The sequence below is a fragment of the Barbus barbus genome (genome assembly GCF_936440315.1).
Source record: "Barbus barbus genome assembly, chromosome: 32".
NCBI lineage: Eukaryota > Metazoa > Chordata > Actinopteri > Cypriniformes > Cyprinidae > Barbus > Barbus barbus.
This window is the reverse complement of record NC_136760.1, coordinates 12,150,084-12,167,151: the sequence shown is the minus strand read 5'-3', so window position 1 is coordinate 12,167,151 and position 17,068 is coordinate 12,150,084.

Genomic DNA, 17,068 nt, shown 5'->3' with positions numbered 1-17,068 from the left:
TATCGCTATACAAAAACACCAAATTTTGGCCGGCGACAGTCTATGACGTCACTCCCGGTGCGACCATAGTATAAGAGGGCGCCGGGAGAAAGCATCATCCTCTTCTTCGTCTTCAATGACTGGTTTGTTTGAAGCGTGCATTTACGAGGTAAGAACGGTTTTTCAAAACTTATTATGGCGAGCACTAGCAAGGCGTTCAAAAGATATGTGCATCCGTGTCCGCGTTATCTGACACCTGATGACTCGCATAATCTTTGCGTCTTTTGTTTGGGTGAAGAGCACGCACGCGACGTTCTCGAGGGAGCAGTTTGCGTGCACTGTGAGCGTTTTTCTATGAAAAAGCTCCGCTCTCGATTGTCTCTCTTTTCAAGGAAAGAGGGACAGCCATCTGCTTCCCACGGCTTAGGACCCTCTGCTGCTGAGGCACGGAGGAAAATGAGCTCGTGGGGCTCGCAGGTGAGTCTCGCCTGTGAGTTAGAGAAGGGGCTTTCTTTCTCGCGCTCATCAGTCGCGGGCGAGGGCGAGCTGCTTGATGACGATGACGCGATTTCGCTGACGTCATCTGATCCAGCAGCTAGTGCTCTGCTGGGCTCTGCCCAGGAAGAGCAGGAGATGTCTGAGGGTGAAGAAATTGAGACTGAGCTCTCTCAATCCTCCTGCCCTGCGTATGATGAGTTGTTGGAGGTTATGGAACGCGCCTCGGCGAGGCTTGACTTGCCGTGGAAGCGGGCCAAGGTAGTGGCGCCACGAGGTCGTCTCGATGAGCGCTATCTTTCTGGCCATAACCCCCCAGCTCAAGTGAGCCTTCCTTTCCTTCCTGATCTTCATGCGGAGGTTGAGAAGGAATGGAAAAAGCCGTTTTCCTCTCGTATTTATAGATTTCAGCATACTAGTTATGCTAATATTGAGGGGATGCGTGAGAACGGCTATGAGCGGATGCCCCCCATAGAAGAGACGCTAGCTAGCTATCTCTCTGAGGGCAAGACATCCTCTCTTCAGGTTCCTTCCTTGCCATCTAAGCCCCTTCAGACTACATCTCGCTTAAATGGTAAGGCGTACGCAGCAGCAGGTCAGGCTGTCGCCTCGTTGCACACTATGGCAGTACTTCAGGCGTATCAGGCTGATCTGCTGAAAGACCTGGATAAAGGTCAGGGTCTTTCACCTGACGAGGTGGCTGAGTTGCGCCGCACCACTGATCTGGCTCTCCGAGCCACTAAGCAGGCCGCCTCTGCTATGGGCAGGTCCATGGCGGCCATGGTGGTAACGGAGAGACAGCTGTGGCTGAACCTGGCAGACGTTGGGAAGAAAGAGAGGGGCTTTCTTCTCGATGCTCCGGTTTCGCCTTCCGAACTTTTTGGTACCTCCGTCGAGGCGGTGGTTGAAAAGTTTAGGGAGGCGAAGGCGCGCTCAGCGGCTTTTAAAACCTTCATCCCGAGAAGGTCCAGGTCTGAACCCAAACAACGCGGGGGTCCTGGCCCATCTAGATCTAAGGATCAAAGATGGGTGCAGAAGGCTAATGTCGCGACTCGCGCCCCTCCCCCGCCTCCGGGTAGGGCCTCAGGGAAGCGCAGGTCGAAGAGAGGTAGGCAGGACCTGAGGGACGTGGTCCGGATGATGCGTTCTCAACGCTCTCAACCGGGCCAGGGTGAGAGTTGAGACATCTCTCTTTCCTTCAGGGGGCCTGTACATCTGCCCTCATTTCCCTCTCTAATTCCCCTGCAACCTCCGTTCAATCCACCTAACTGGGGTTAGGTGAGCACCTCCTGCGCTCACATTTTTTCATAACATCACCGGACCTATGATGTTTTGGTTAGGTTCTATGTTTTTAGAACCTACCTTACTGATGGTCTGGACCTAAGGCTACTTCGCCTCTGGTCTGTTCTTATGCGCGGGGTCTTTGGAGTACGATCCAATTTTATTCAAAAAGTAGTACTGCAGGTGGTATCAGGTGTGGTACTGAGCTACTTTATTACAATGCTTGGCTCTGAGGAGCAGCATTTTCTACTCTGGCCCTTTTGTTGTTCAAACGAGGCCATGTTAGGTTTAGCTTAGAACTGCCACCCTTATTAGGGTTTTAAGAGCAGTTTCCCTGAGCCCTTGTTGCCTTTTGTTCAGTTACCTATTATCCTGATACTAGTTCCAGCAGCTTGTTCGGGTTGTTAGGTGTCTTCTGTTTGTAGGTCGAGCTAGCGTTGCTCCCCTCGCTTAGAATGTGTAGGGTTATTTTGAGCATGCCGCTCCCTCATGAGTAAGTCTGAGCCTCACCATGGTAGAGCTAGTTTTTGCTCCCCTCACTGTTGAGGGTCACCTTGAGTCCTTGACCTCTTTGTTGTAGTAGGTTTTTTGCCCAGAACTTGTTACTTAAACAACCTGCTCCTCATTGCTGCTGTACCCCTCCGAGCTCTACCCTGTTGGTCGAGCTGGCGTTGCTCCCCTCACTATAGAGGGTCACCTATGAGCATGCCGCTCCCTGTTGAGCGTTTGAGTTTCCTCTTATCAGAGTTGAGCCTCCGCTCCCAGAGCTCCGTTATTCAGAAACCTCAGCACTCAGGCCCTTCTTTAGGCCTCCTTGTCAGGTTGTTCTCATAGTTGGTCGAGCTAGCATTGCTCTCCTTACTTTAGAGGGTTGTTGATGAGCATGTTGCTCCCTTTTTGAGCTCTCTTTGTTGGTTGAGCTGGCATCGCTCCCCTTATTTAGAGGGTCGCTTATGAGCGTGTCGCTCCCTTCTGAGCGTCTGAGTTCCCTCTCATGTTGAGAGTTAAGCTCTCCGCTCTCCAGAGCTCTTTCTTGGTAGAGCTAGCATTGCTCCCCTCTTTTTAGAGGGTCATCTATGAACGTGCTGCTCCCTCCAGAGAGCATCTGACAGTATGGTTTCCAAAATCCATATTTGGTGGTAGAGCTAGCGTTGCTCCCCTCTTTTTAGAGGGTCATCTATGAGCATGCTGCTCCCTCAGGAGCTCTCTCTGCTGGTCGAGATAGCATTGCTCCCCTCTCTTAGAGAGTTACTTTGAGCATGCCGCTCCCTTATGAGCGTCTGAGTTCACTCTCATGCTGAGAGTTACGTTCTCCGCTCTCCAGAGCTCTTTCTTGGTAGAGCTAGCATTGCTCCCCTCGCTATGGAGGGTCACTTATGAGCATGCTGCTCCCTTACGAGCTCTCCCTGTTGGTCGAGCTGGCATTACTCCTCTCTCGATAGAGGATCACCTATGAGCATGCTGCTCCCTCCAGAGAGCATCTGATACAGAGAAACGTTATTAAAATCCATGTTATGGTAAGTGCGCACGCTAGTCCCTGTGCACTTTCTGAAAGCCACGCTGTGGTAAGATCGCACACTAAGTGTTTTGCGGTCTTTTCTAAAATCCTGTATGGTATGGGTTACGCGTTGAGGCTTCGTACCATTCTTTGAGTCGGTCAGGCCTCGGTTCCCACCTTTGGCCCCACTCTACTTATGTATGTACTAGTATCCTCTCATGCTGAGAGTTGAGTTCTCCGCTCTCCAGAGCTCTGCCTTGGTAGAGCTAGCATTGCTCCCCTCACTATAGAGGGTCACCTATGAGCATGCTGCTCCCTCACGAGCTCTCCTTGTTGGTCGAGCTGGCGTTGCTCCCCTCATTATAGAGGGTCACCTATGAGCATGCCGCTCCCTTTTGAGCGTCTGAGTTTCCTCTCATGCTGAGTTACGTTCTCCGCTCTCCAGAGCTCTGTCTTGATAGAGCTAGCATTGCTCCCCTCACTATAGAGGGTCACCTTTGAGCATACTGCTCCCGCACGAGCTCTCCTTGTTGGTTGAGCTGGCACTGCTCCCCTCTTTATAGAGGGTCACCTATGAGCATGCCGCTCCCTTCTGAGCATCTAAGTTCCCTCTCATTATGAGAGTTAAATTCTCTGCTCTCCAGAGCTCTGTCTTGGTAGAGCTAACATTGCTCCCCTCATTTAGAGGGTCACCTATGAGCATGCTGCTCCCTCACGAGCTCTCCCGGTTGTTCGAGCTGGCATTGCTCCCCTCGCTATAGAGGGTCACCTATGAGTATGCTGCTCCCTCCAGAGGATTTGGAGAAACAGAGTTTGCAAATCCATGTTATGGTAAGTGCGCACGCTAGTCTCTGTGCACTTTCTGAAAGCTACGCTGTGGTAAGATCTCACACCAAGTGTTTTGCGGTCTTTCTAAAATCCTGTATGGTATGGGTTACGCGCTGAGGCTTCGTGCCCATTTTTTGAGTCGGTCAGGCCCCGGTTCTCACCTTGGGCCCCACTCTACTTATGTATATGCTGAGTATCCTCTCATGCTGAGAGTTGAGTGCTCCGCTCTCCAGAGCTCTGCCTTGGTAGAGCTAGCATTGCTCCCCTCACTATAGAGGGTCACCTATGAGCATGCTGCTCCCTCACGAGCTCTCCTTGTTGGTCGAGCTGGCATTGCTCCCCTCTCTATAGAGGGTCACCTATGAGCATGCCGCTCCCTTTGAGCGTCTGAGTTTCCTCTCATGCTGAGAGTTGAGTTCTCCGCTCTCCAGAGCTCTGTCTTGGTAGAGCTAGCATTGCTCCCCTCATTTTAGAGGGTCACCTATGAGCATGCGCTCCCTCACGAGCTCTCCTTGTTGGTCGAGCTGGCATTTCTCTCCTCTCTGTAGAGGGTCACATATGAGCATGCCGCTCCCTTATGAGCGTCTGAGTCCCCTCTCATGTTGAGAGTTGAGTTCTCCGCTCTTCAGAGCCCTGCCTTGGTAGAGCTAGCATTGCTCCCCTCAATATTGAGGGTCACCTATGAGCATGCTGCTCCCTCCAGAGCATTTGGAGAATAAAATTTGCAAATCCATGTTATGGTAAGTGCGCACGCTAGTCTCTGTGCACTTTCTGAAAGCCACGCTGTGGTAAGATCGCACACCAAGTGTTTTGCGGTCTTTTCTAAAATCCTGTATGGTATGGGTTACGCGCTGAGGCTTCGTACCCATTCTTTGAGTCGGTCAGGCCCCGGTTCTCACCTTGGGTCCCACTCTACTTATGTATGTGCTGAGCCCCTCGTTATAGAGGGTCACCTATGAGCATGCCGCTCCCTTTTTTGAGCGTCTGAGTTTCCTCTCATGCTGAGAGTTGAGTTCTCCGCTCTCCAGAGCTCTGCCTTGGTAGAGCTAGCATTGCTCCCCTCACTATAGAGGGTCAACTTTTGAGCATGCTGCTCTCTCCAGAGCATTTGGAAAAGAACGATGTTTACAAATCCATGTTTTGGTAAGTGCGCACACTAGTTTTTGTGCACTTTCTGAAAGCCACGCTGTGGTAAGATCGCACACCGAGTGTTTTGCGGTCTTTTCTAAAATCCTGTATGGTATGGGTTACGAGTGCGGCTTCGTACCCATTCTTTGAGTCGGTTAGGCCCATTTTCACCTTGGGCCCTACTCTACCTGTGTATCCCCAGTGATACTACTTGAACAGGGGCTACTACTAAGGATCTGTTGATACAGTTCCTTCAGCTAGCTCTTGTAGGAGCAAGCAGTAGCCCCTGGGCGACAGACCAGGCTTAGTTACTATCCTAAGCGCTTGGTCGTGTCCCCTTAAAGGAATCCCTTTTCTGATTCCAAGCCTTGAGCTCTACCCTGGGTCCAGGAGCTCTATCATGTGAGTTCCGGGGTATGCAACTCAGGCCTTTGGCCTAAGGGGATAATGTCACTGACAGCCGTCAATTCATCCCAGGGACAACTCCCTTATTCTTTTTGGTAGAGTTAATGCTTAGTGCTCGCCTTTGTAATGGCATGCACTCCCCTCAGCATGGCGGCGTGGGTATATCGTTCCCCATAGCGACCTCTAGAGGACGCAGTTCGAGTTCCCTTGAAAGGGAACGTCTCAGGTTATGTATGTAACCATGGTTCCCTGAGAGGGAACGAGACACTGCGTCCTCTAGACTTCAGGCCATGCTTCGGATGCCGCTTCAGACGAAGAAGTGGATGATGCTTTGTCGCACCGGGAGTGACGTCATAGACTGTCGCCGGCCAAAATTTGGTGTTTTTGTATATATGCTTCAGACACGGGTCACGTAGATGGAGTTCCCCATAGCGACCTCTAGAGGACGCAGTGTCTCGTTCCCTCTCAGGGAACCATGGTTACATACGTAACCTGAGACGTTTTTTTTCATAACAGTTCATACTGACTAAAACAAAACACTAGCCTACATTAAAGCTCTAGGGATGCACAGATTTTAAAGTTGCCAATAGAGTAATATGACAGGATATTAATTTTAGGGTTGAAAAGCTCTAGAGCTCCAAAATAAAAAGCTTGAATCTATCTGTTCAAAAGTTTGTGGTTGTCTAACTAAGGCAGCATTTATTTGTATAAAAAATACAGTAAAACAGTAACATTATGAAATATTAGTAACATTTAAAGAATTGTTAAACTATTTTCTTTTAATTCTATTTTAAATAGTAATTTATTCATTGTTATAGTAAACTGAATTTTCTTCAGTCTTCAGAGTCCTACAGTCCTTCAGAATTCATTGAAATATCCCGACTTGATGCTTTACAAACATAGGCTATATTTTCTTTATTAGTTTTTTATGGAAAATGTGATATATATATATATATATATATATATATATATATATATATATATATATATACATACACACACACACACACACACACACACTTATACATACCTTATATATATTTTCCCCCTCAGGATATATAATTTGATGAATAGAAAGTTCATAAGAACAGCATTTAATTGAAATCTCTTGGAACATTAAAAATTATTTTTGATCAATTAAATGCATCCAAATTTTACTGACTCCAAACTTTAATGATATGTCAAAAACAAAGCCAAAATCTATAAATATGAGCTGATGATAAACATGGTACTGATATACCATGCATTTCTAAAAAAGCACCTTAAAAAGTTATTTTCTAAAGTCATGCTACAGCATTGTGCGAAAAACAGAATTAAGTCATTATTCATTGTTAATCGTCTCCTCTACCAAATATTGAAATCTTTAGTTTTCATTCAGAATACAAGAACAAAATCTTAATTCCAAACAATGTTCCTGTGTGCTGTGCCAGATTTCACATAAGTGTAAAATTTTACAAAGTAAAACTTCATCAATTGGACTTTCTGGCCCCAAATCTTCCTCGTTCACCTCATGTTGCTGCCTCTCACTTTTAAAATTCTCCTCTCATTTCTCTCCTCCCCCGCCTCAGTCTTCCTTTTTTTTTGGACCATCGATTTCTCCTTACCAGCCTCGTCTGTTGTCAGTGCCGTTCTGGTGTTTAGCTGTTCAACATGGAGGGTCTGGCTGCGTTGAGGCCTCTAGAGCAGCACTGGACCACTGACCCCCATCCCACCTTGAAATCACTATTCTCACACATGTGTAATCAGGCACGCACAGACCAAATGACCACCTGTTAAACACTCCACAAAATCAATGAGTGTCAGCTGGAACATTTCACAGTGGAATCAAACAGGCATTTGTGTGAAGGCGAGTGAATACTTGCTTGTGCGCCGACTGGTTTGTTCAAGAGATCGAAATCGATGTCGGTCCTAGTACAAAAGCATGCTGGCCATTACAGATATCTCAGAACATCTCCAATGCTCAGAGTTTTTTTGGAAACTAAAGCCTCTGGATTTTTTGAACAGCACAACTGTGCATTTTATAGGGGCTCCCTGAAGCCCAGTTTACAAGGTTCTGTTTGGCTTTTGTTGTTCTGAATGGTGTTAGTACATGTTTTGGTCAAGCAGAATATTGAAACTGGTATAAAAGCAATCCTTTATGTAAAGAAAATATTTCCTTATACATTAATATATTGATTGTTAATATTTATTGAAAATATACAGAATAACGTGTTAAAATATTACAACATATTGAATAATGCATAAGAAATTGCTGCTTTCCACATATTGAAAAATATGTGACAGTATATTATTTTTCTATCATATATATTTTATATTCAACAATATATTTCATAAAATAGGCTACATATGTGCATGTAATAAAATATGTTCTGTATGTGTATAAATATAAATGTATTTACAATTCACATCTGGGAACATGCATGTGCAATATATGTATACAAAAATATTATGAATAAATATATCACTCCCATTTTCCACCCACCATGTTGGCATGACTTTAACAAGACATCCAAAAATGTAAAAAAAAAAAAAAACTTCCCCAAATTTTTATATTCATTCGGGGTAAATGTTTTTTTCTATCACACATAACACATGTAACTGTGCAAACAATAGTGTGCTCAGCTTTATGTAAACCTACGTGTTAACTCATGAAAGAGAAAATTAATTTAATGTTTAAATAAGCTGTTGTGGATACACATATAGTGTAGTTTGTGTTCATTGGTATATATAATTTTTATTTTTTGTTTTGGAATATATTTTAAAACATTTTTCATTATAGTATATGAATTTCATACATTTGTGTGATTGTTCTGTACATAGCTGGAGAATGTCCCACACAGGTGAGAGAAACGAAAACCATAAATACTTGTAATGCCAAATATTGACCTTTAACCATATTTCAAAGACAATATAAATAATTATTAAATTATATATGAATATCTAATACTTAAGTGCATCAAAAAAGCAGTCATAAGTTCAGGTAATTGCATTTCATATAAATTTAAACCATTATACATAATTATTTAATTGTAATGTTTTTGGACACTTTATATTTTTATTTATTATTTACATATTCACATATTATTTACATTCAATGTGCACTTAAATGTATATTCTTGTAGTATTTATGTATAAGTGTAGTATTTACATAAATAATCTTATTAAAAGTATGCTAAAGTGTACCACTTTTTCACAAGAGAAAGATTCTGGAATTTGGTTATGATGGACTGCAGCTGATCCATGAACAAGAAACACGATTTTCCACATGATTGTCACGCGGTCGTGATTGTAGAAAGAGGCGAAGACGAAGGAGTAAACGTAAAGGGGATTTAGTCAGCATCAACACACGTTAACGATAGGAACAACATTAAACCGAGACAAAGAACATACCGAAACTGAAGGCTTATAAAGGACAGGAAACAAAGGAGCAAACAAGATGATTAATTGAACACAGGTGATCAGACTGAATGATAATAAACTAATAACGAGGACAGGAACTAAACCAAATAAGGAAAAATAGGCACTAAACAGGAACATAAATGTGACAGTGTTAAGGTGATGCAATGCTAAGTTTTTGTGCTTGTGTGTTTTGTAGTCTTCTCTCCCCATTACTGGACACATCTGGCTTCACATACTGCCAAGCATCTGTTGGCAGCCTGTGATTCAAGAAAGGTCATTTGCCGGCATGGATCTGCTGAAAAGCAGGATCGTGTTGAAGACATTCAAGAAAAGAACATAACAAACTCCCAATTTATTTCTCCACGGGCAACAAATTACCATTACAGACTCGTTCAAATCCCTAGGCACCCATATCTGCAGAACATATCACAGAACACCTCATCAGAAAGACACCAATTCTACTTCCTGAGACAATTAAGAAAAATTCAGAGTAAGTCAGCACCTTCTACTAGGTTTTTATGCTGCCATTGTGGAGAGGGGCAAAAGGTACAAAGGTTCAGAGTTTATACAAGGTCTGTTATTGTCAGAAACTTCATATGCTCGGACAGTGCATCCTGGATATCTTGCATATTACAAGTTGAGAATTTCAATATGCGTTCATTTTATTCTTTTGAAATGAGTAGGCCAAAAAGACATCATTTCAGCACACACCTAAAAAAGGTGTCCGTTAAAAGGTTGAAAACTAAACCTTTGGTCAAAGAAGTCCTCTGCATTTCAGGAGTATTCTCTGAAAATACTCCTTTTTTTTCCCCAAGCAAGCAGCATCCATCACACCAAGAGAACCATCTGGTCATGAGAGCCAAAGCTCCTCTACAGGGTTCAGGAGGATATAGTGGGAGGTAAAAATAATTGTTCTAAGATAGACTGTGAAGCACTCTTGGGCTGCATGGGAGTGTTTAAATGCCACATTGTCCCATATAATCACAAATGTTGGCGTTTTTCTTCTCACCTGGACTCCCATTGAGGTCATCCAGGAATAAAATGAGCCTCTCTGTACTGTATGGCCCAATTACAGGTTTATGCAACTGCCTGCCGTCAGAGTATTTTATGGCACAGATTGTGAAAATGCCACCACTGGGATGACCTGGGACATCCACTGCTGCTAGGTGATCACATGCTGATATTGATGTAAATGCTTTATTAATCTGATTGCAAAAAAGTGTTTAATAGTAACATACAGAATACAATATAATATCAGAATACATTACCTGTTATCAAAATATTATCTGTTATATCCACCTTAATTGTAAACTTTAAAAAAAAAAAATTCAGGTTGTAACTTCTGCATTGAAAAGTAGGTGGATAAAGTGTGTAATTCATTCATTCTCCAAACCTCCTGTCCTACAGAATCATGGAAAAGTTAGACCCTAACACAGCGTCTTGGACTGAAAACAGGAAAACACCCTAGATGGATGACCATCCTATCATGTCATGTGATTTATTTCTATATAAGAAGCAAATGCGATATACATATTTTACATGTATTATTTACATGTCATAATGCACATAATATTTAGTACATTCACAAATACACATGTACAACAAAACTTAGAAGGGATTTTAATGCTCAAAAGCACCCCCTTTCAAAGTATCTCCACCTAAGGTCTCACAAACATCTGCCATGTTTGTAGTTCATTTTAATCATGATTGTAGTTCAAACTCTTCCAAAGTGCAATGGGTTGTAGGCAATAGAATGTGTACAGATCCACACCTCCAAAATCTACCAAAAATAGTAGGCCATCAAGCACTTTGCAACTGCTTCGGAACATACTTATTCTAATCCCGCATACTATTTGGGATGGACAGTGTTCACACTGGGATACAGGGATAATGTTTAGATTGTATATCCAATAAGATTAAAAAATACCTGCTGTGAGGACACTAATGCTGCCATTATCTGTTTTATAAAGCTTTATTTGGTACTGGGGTTTTGCCTGATGAAGGCCAAAAGGTCAAGGGAAGACAAATGGATTAAAATATTTATCTATTTTGAATTAAATAATACAGATGCACTTACTGTATATTGTATTATGAGATCAACTCTGGCTGGATGTGGATACCCTTTTTTTCTATTTTTAACATCCAGGTTTGCTCCCAAACACAATCCTTCCAATCGTCTTGTTTTGGCCAAGTTGAAAGCAGCCTCATGCACACAAATCATAGTGTGGAGTGTTTGCCTGCCTTCAGTCTCTATGGATCTTTAAAACAACATGGACAACAAAACAGTTAGTTTGTTTAGTGCTTGTGCTTTCAGTTTTTCCAGACCACAAATATCTTACCTGGATATATTGGTGGTGAGAAATTCCTCTCCCTCTTTTTGGAGTCTTTGCCCATGCAAATACAAAATGCAGTTGAGCTTAATGTTTTTGTAGTCTGATTATATCTACTGTTGGTTTGATGAAAACATGTCATGTTTGACACCAACAATTGAACCCTTGATTTACGGTCGATTATATCTCATCTCAGAGTACAGCTCTTAGTCTTCATCGCATTTGTTTTACAAAACATATGCATTGCTCTTCCTCTGACAGCCAAGTTTACATAACATCATTAAGGATGAAAAACTCTGATCGTGGAGGGCCACTGTCCTACAGAGTTTAGCTCCAACCCTAATAGAACATACTAAAATCCAATCCAAAAATGTTGCACAGACTATCTGAAAGGTGTTCATCATGTATACTGAGAAATGCATGTAACCAAATGGAAAAACCTGTAAGTCTGAAACACTGTGGGTACAGACCCTCAACTCAGTTTCTGTACATCAAATGCAACATCATGCATTCTAAAAAGATCTCATCCCACTCAACACATAACATCTGCTCGCTTCAGGCAGTTGCCTTGTATCGCTAACAGCTAAAACGTCCCAATCTCAATTTTTCTCAAATGATTTTTTCCAAACTAATAGTCTCAAAACAATTAACACAGCCATCTGGACACTATGTAATTGTTCATTTTTCTTGATTTCAAATTGTCAAGTTACGTACATAATTTTCTCGGAACACTACTAAAATTTCTCCTATTTAAAAAGCAAATGCGGTTTACTACAAAATTTACAGATGAAGCGAGAAAACGGGAAACCCTGGAGTGGAGTTGGACAATCTGGAAAGATTGTTAAAGACTGGAAGGAAAATTGCTGTTTCTCCACTCAACTGAAATAGGCTACTTTTGTGTACCTGTTTTCTTCCCAGTTGTTTTTCTAACTTCAACAAGTTGTGTAGAATGTCTTAATTGATATGTTGAAGAATATGGTACCAGATACTGTTTAAGATAATAGGGATATTTAACACATTTGAAAATGCAACCAATGAAAACACCTTTTAATATTGGATACCATTTAAGTAAGTTATACATAACACAATGATGAGTTCAAATAAACATCCAATAACAATTCTGTAAAGATTATAATCGATGCAGTAGGAGGCAGAAAGTTAGTAGAGGCATTATAAAACAGCTTTTAAATTGGTTTAACACACTGGTTCCAAATTAAATTTTAAGGAAAATATAATCAATATGATGTTTGGATTTATGTTTAGAATCAAGCAATAAACCTAAATGTTTTATTTGATTTACTACAAGTTCGTAGTTCGTAGGATTTTTGGATTTTGATTTAAGCATATGTTTTGTACCAAGGCCACAATATGAGATTTTGCTTTAAGTAATAATTTTTTAGAATAGACCCAATTTTTCAAATAATAACGGTTACATGTTATTTTAAGGTGTCCTTGTTACAGTGTAATTATACATCTAAGTACTGAGTAATATTAATAAACTACATGTACTTACTATATGGTTAAGGTTAGAATTAGGGTTTTGTTTAGGGTTACTTGCATGTAATTATTTACATTTAGTCATTTAGCAGACGCTTCTATCCAAAGCGACTTACAAATGAGGACGATGGAAGCAATCAAAATCAACAAAAGAGCAATGATATGCAAGTGCTATTACAAGTCACAGTTAGCTTAATGCAGTACACGTAGCAAAGTTTTTTTTAAATTATATAATAAATTAAAAAAACAGATGGAAAGAACAGAGCAAGCTAGTGTTAGAAGTCTTTTTTACTTTTTTAACTGTATAATAAAAACAAAACTAGATAGAATACAAAAAGATTCTAAAAGCTAGTGTTAGTATTTATTATTATTATTATTATTATTTTAAGAATAGAATTAGAATAGAGAACGTAAAGTTAGAGGATCAAATAAAGATGGAAGAAATGTATTTTTAGCCGATTCTTGAAGACGACTAGGGACTCAGCTGCTCTAGAGGGCACATAAATCTGAAGTAATGAATTGAGGTAAAGGGGTGCAGAGCCAGTGGTGGTTTTGTAGGCAAATACTAATGCCTTTAATTATATGCGAGGAGCTATTGGTAGCCAGTGCATATTGATGAACGTCTCTGTTACGTATGTAACCCCAGATCCCTGAAGGGAACGAGACGCTGTGTCGAAGCGTTAGGGGAACGCCCACAGCGTGACCGCGCTCTGAACCAGAGTGTAACTTGTCCAATGGAAGGGCGAGACGTCATAGGCGGGTGACGTCACTGACCGGAAAGCATATAAGCACGTGCGGTGGAGCCGGCGTTTGCTTCAAGGAATGAAGCAACCGCCCGCAGGGATACAGGAAGTATGGCCTCGAGATGTCTCGTTCCCTTCAGGGAACCGGGGTTACATACGTAACCGAGACGTTCCCTTCCAGGAACTCGAGCTGCGTCGAAGCGCTAGGGGAATGAGATGCCCACGCCACCAGACTTCCAAAATACCTGACCTGTGTGTATCACTGGGAGCACAACAAGGGCGAGAGAACAGAAGAGCCGGAAGTGGCACTAAGATCCAGGTCGTAAAACCGAACAAAGGTGAGGGGCGTGGACCAACCCGCAGCATTGCAGATATCCTGCATAGGAACCCCTGCCAGAAAGGCCTTAGAGGCCGCCATACTCCTAGTTGAATGGGCCTTAAGCCCCACAGGCAAAGGGATGCCTGAAGATACATAGGCCAAGGAAATAGTATCCACATTCCACCTGCTAAGGTTCTGCTTAGAAATAGGCAGACCCCGCTTAGGAGGACCGAAGCAAACTAACAATTGGTCCATCCTTCTCCACAGGGCTGCTCGCACTGGACACACACAATTATGCTTCCGCTGGTCAGGCTCCCGAAAGGGAGGAGGACTGAAGGCCTGCAGCACGACCGGCCGTGGAGTAGAAGAGGGGACCTTAGGAACATAACCCGCTCGAGGGTACAGAAAAGCTTTTGGCAGACCAGGGGCAAAGTCAAGATAAGAAGGGGCCACGGAAAGGGCCTGCAAGTCCCCAACTCTCTTTAAGGAAGAGATAGCCAACAGAAAGGTAGTTTTCATAGAGAGAAGGCGATCAGAGATCTCTTCGAGAGGCTCAAACGGCGGTTTACAGAGAGCTTCTAGCACCACAGCCAGGTCCCACGTAGGGACGCGTACTGGAGGCCACAGCCTCAGCGCACCGCGGAGGAAACGTGTAACCAGGGGGTGTCGACCCACTGTAAGGCCACCGAGAAAGGCGTGGTAGGCCGATAAAGCCACCACGTAAACCTTCAGGGTGGAGTGAGTTACCCCTGCGGAGAAACGAGCCTGCAGGAACTCCAGCACTGTATCAATCGGGCAGTTAACTGGGTCAAGGTGGCGGTCTCCACACCAAGAAGTGAAAAGTTTCCACTTCAGGGCATACAGTTTCCTCGTGGAGGGAGCTCTGGATTGGAGGATGGTCTCAACAACCTCGGTTGAGAGACCGGAAGCTATGAGGTGCGCCCCCTCAGAGGCCATACCCACGGCTTCCACAACTCCAGGCGGGGGTGGAAGATAGTGAGAGGAGATCTCTCCTGACGGGAATCTCCCACGGAGAGCCGTCGAGGAGAGAAATCAGGTCCGAGAACCATACTCGGCCCGGCCAGAACGGTGCTACCAACAGTAGGCTGACCTCGTCCTGGCGCACTCTCGCCAGAACTCCCGGGAGCAGAGCGATCGGGGGAAAAGCGTACAGACGAAGCCTCGGCCAAGCCTGTACCATAGCGTCCAGTCCCAGAGGAGCTGGAAGAACTAGAGAGAACCAGAGGGGACATTGTGCTGACTCTCGAGTCGCAAAGAGGTCCACCTGAGCCTGGCCAAAAATTCTCCATATCTGCCTCACCACCTCGGGGTGAAGCATCCATTCCCCGGGCCTCGGCCCCTACCTCGACAGGATGTCTGCTCCCACATTGAGATACCCAGGGATATAGATGGCTCTGAGCGAGCGAAGTTTGCCCTGGGACCACACAAGGATCTGGTGCGCCAGCTTGTACAAGGGGCGCGAACGCAGACCTCCCTGGTGGTTGATATAAGAGACCACCGCTGTGCTGTCGGTGCGCACCAACACATGGTGATCTCTTAGGTCTGGGAGAAAGTGCTTGAGTGCACGAAACACGGCCAACATTTCCAAACAATTGATATGCCACATTAGATGGCGACCGCTCCACAGACCGCGGGCAGGGTGGCCACTCATGACCGCTCCCCAACCGGTGAGGGATGCGTCCGTCGCTAGCATTACGTGGCGACAAGAGGTTCCCAGCACCGGGCCCTGAGACAAGAACCAAGCTTGGCTCCACATGTCTAAGGCACGTAGGCATCGCCACGTGACCTTGATCATGCAAAGCGGGTTTCCCCTCGGGGAGAACCCCTTGGTCTTGAGCCACCACTGTAGGGGTCTCATGTACAGCAGGCCAAAAGTAATCACGTTGGACGCAGCTGCCATGAGCCCCAGCAGTTTCTGAAACTGTCTGACAGTGAGTGACTGGCCCTCCTTCACTCTCTTGACTGAGTGAGGACCGACTCGATCCGAGCAGGAGACAAACGTGCCTGCATCGTGGTCGAATCCCACACCACGCCTAGATAGGTGATTCTCTGAACTGGAGAAAGTACACTCTTCTTGGCGTTCAGTCTCAACCCCAGCGCCTTCATGTGGGCGAGAACGACATCTCGATGCCGAACTGCCACCTGCTTTGAGCGAGCTAGAATCAACCAATCGTCGATATAATTGAGTATGCGGATGCCCTGGAGTCGCAGAGGAGCCAGGGCAGCATCCACACACTTCGTGAAGGTGCGGGGTGAGAGTGCCAGGCCAAAAGGAAGAACCCGAAATTGGTAAGCTTTCCCCCCAAAAGTAAACCTCAGGAACTTCCTGTGAGGAGGAAAAATGGAGACGTGGAAATATGCGTCTTTTAGATCTATAGTGACAAACCAGTCCTCGGACCTGATCTGAGACACGACCTGATTGATCGTGAGCATCCTGAACTTCAGCCGCACGACTGAGCGGTTCAACTGACGCAGATCTAAGATGGGACGCAAGCCTCCATCCCTCTTTGGAACAATGAAGTACCGGCTGTAGAACCCGGACTCTCTTTCGTGAGGAGGGACCACCTCGATGGCCTCCTTCCTCAAGAGCGTGTTTACTTCCTGCTCCATAATCAGAGCCTGCTGGGGGAATCACCCTGTTGAAAGGCGGTGGCGGAGCGCCGAACTGAATACGATAGCCTTCCTCTACAATATGCAGGACCCATCGAGATACATTTGGCAGTAGTTTCCACGCTGCCCAATGATCTACTAAGGGAACCAGTCTCTCAAGACTGGCCTCTGATGTATCCAGGAACTTTAGAGACCCCCGCAGGGGTGGCAAGCTTCTCAGCTCCGCTACACTTCGGGGCGAAAGAAACTGAGAGTACTGCTCGCTGGAGCCCGCTGCGCCCTGGAACTCTGGCAGGGTTAGCGAACGGGTCTCCCGAGGGCACTGGGGGAAAGTGGGCACCCGCTCTGCCCCAGGGGTGTGTGCCCTCGTCAGCCCCGGGCCACGCCCGTCAGGGCTTCTTAGTCGAGGACCTCCTAGACCTAAGAACGGTCCTCAGATCCGGCTTAGCTCTAGAGGTCCCCGGCTCAGAGCGCTTGCCCCCACGACCCCGCCTCGGTGGGGTGAGGGTAGCAACGCTCTGTTTCTGAGCCTCCC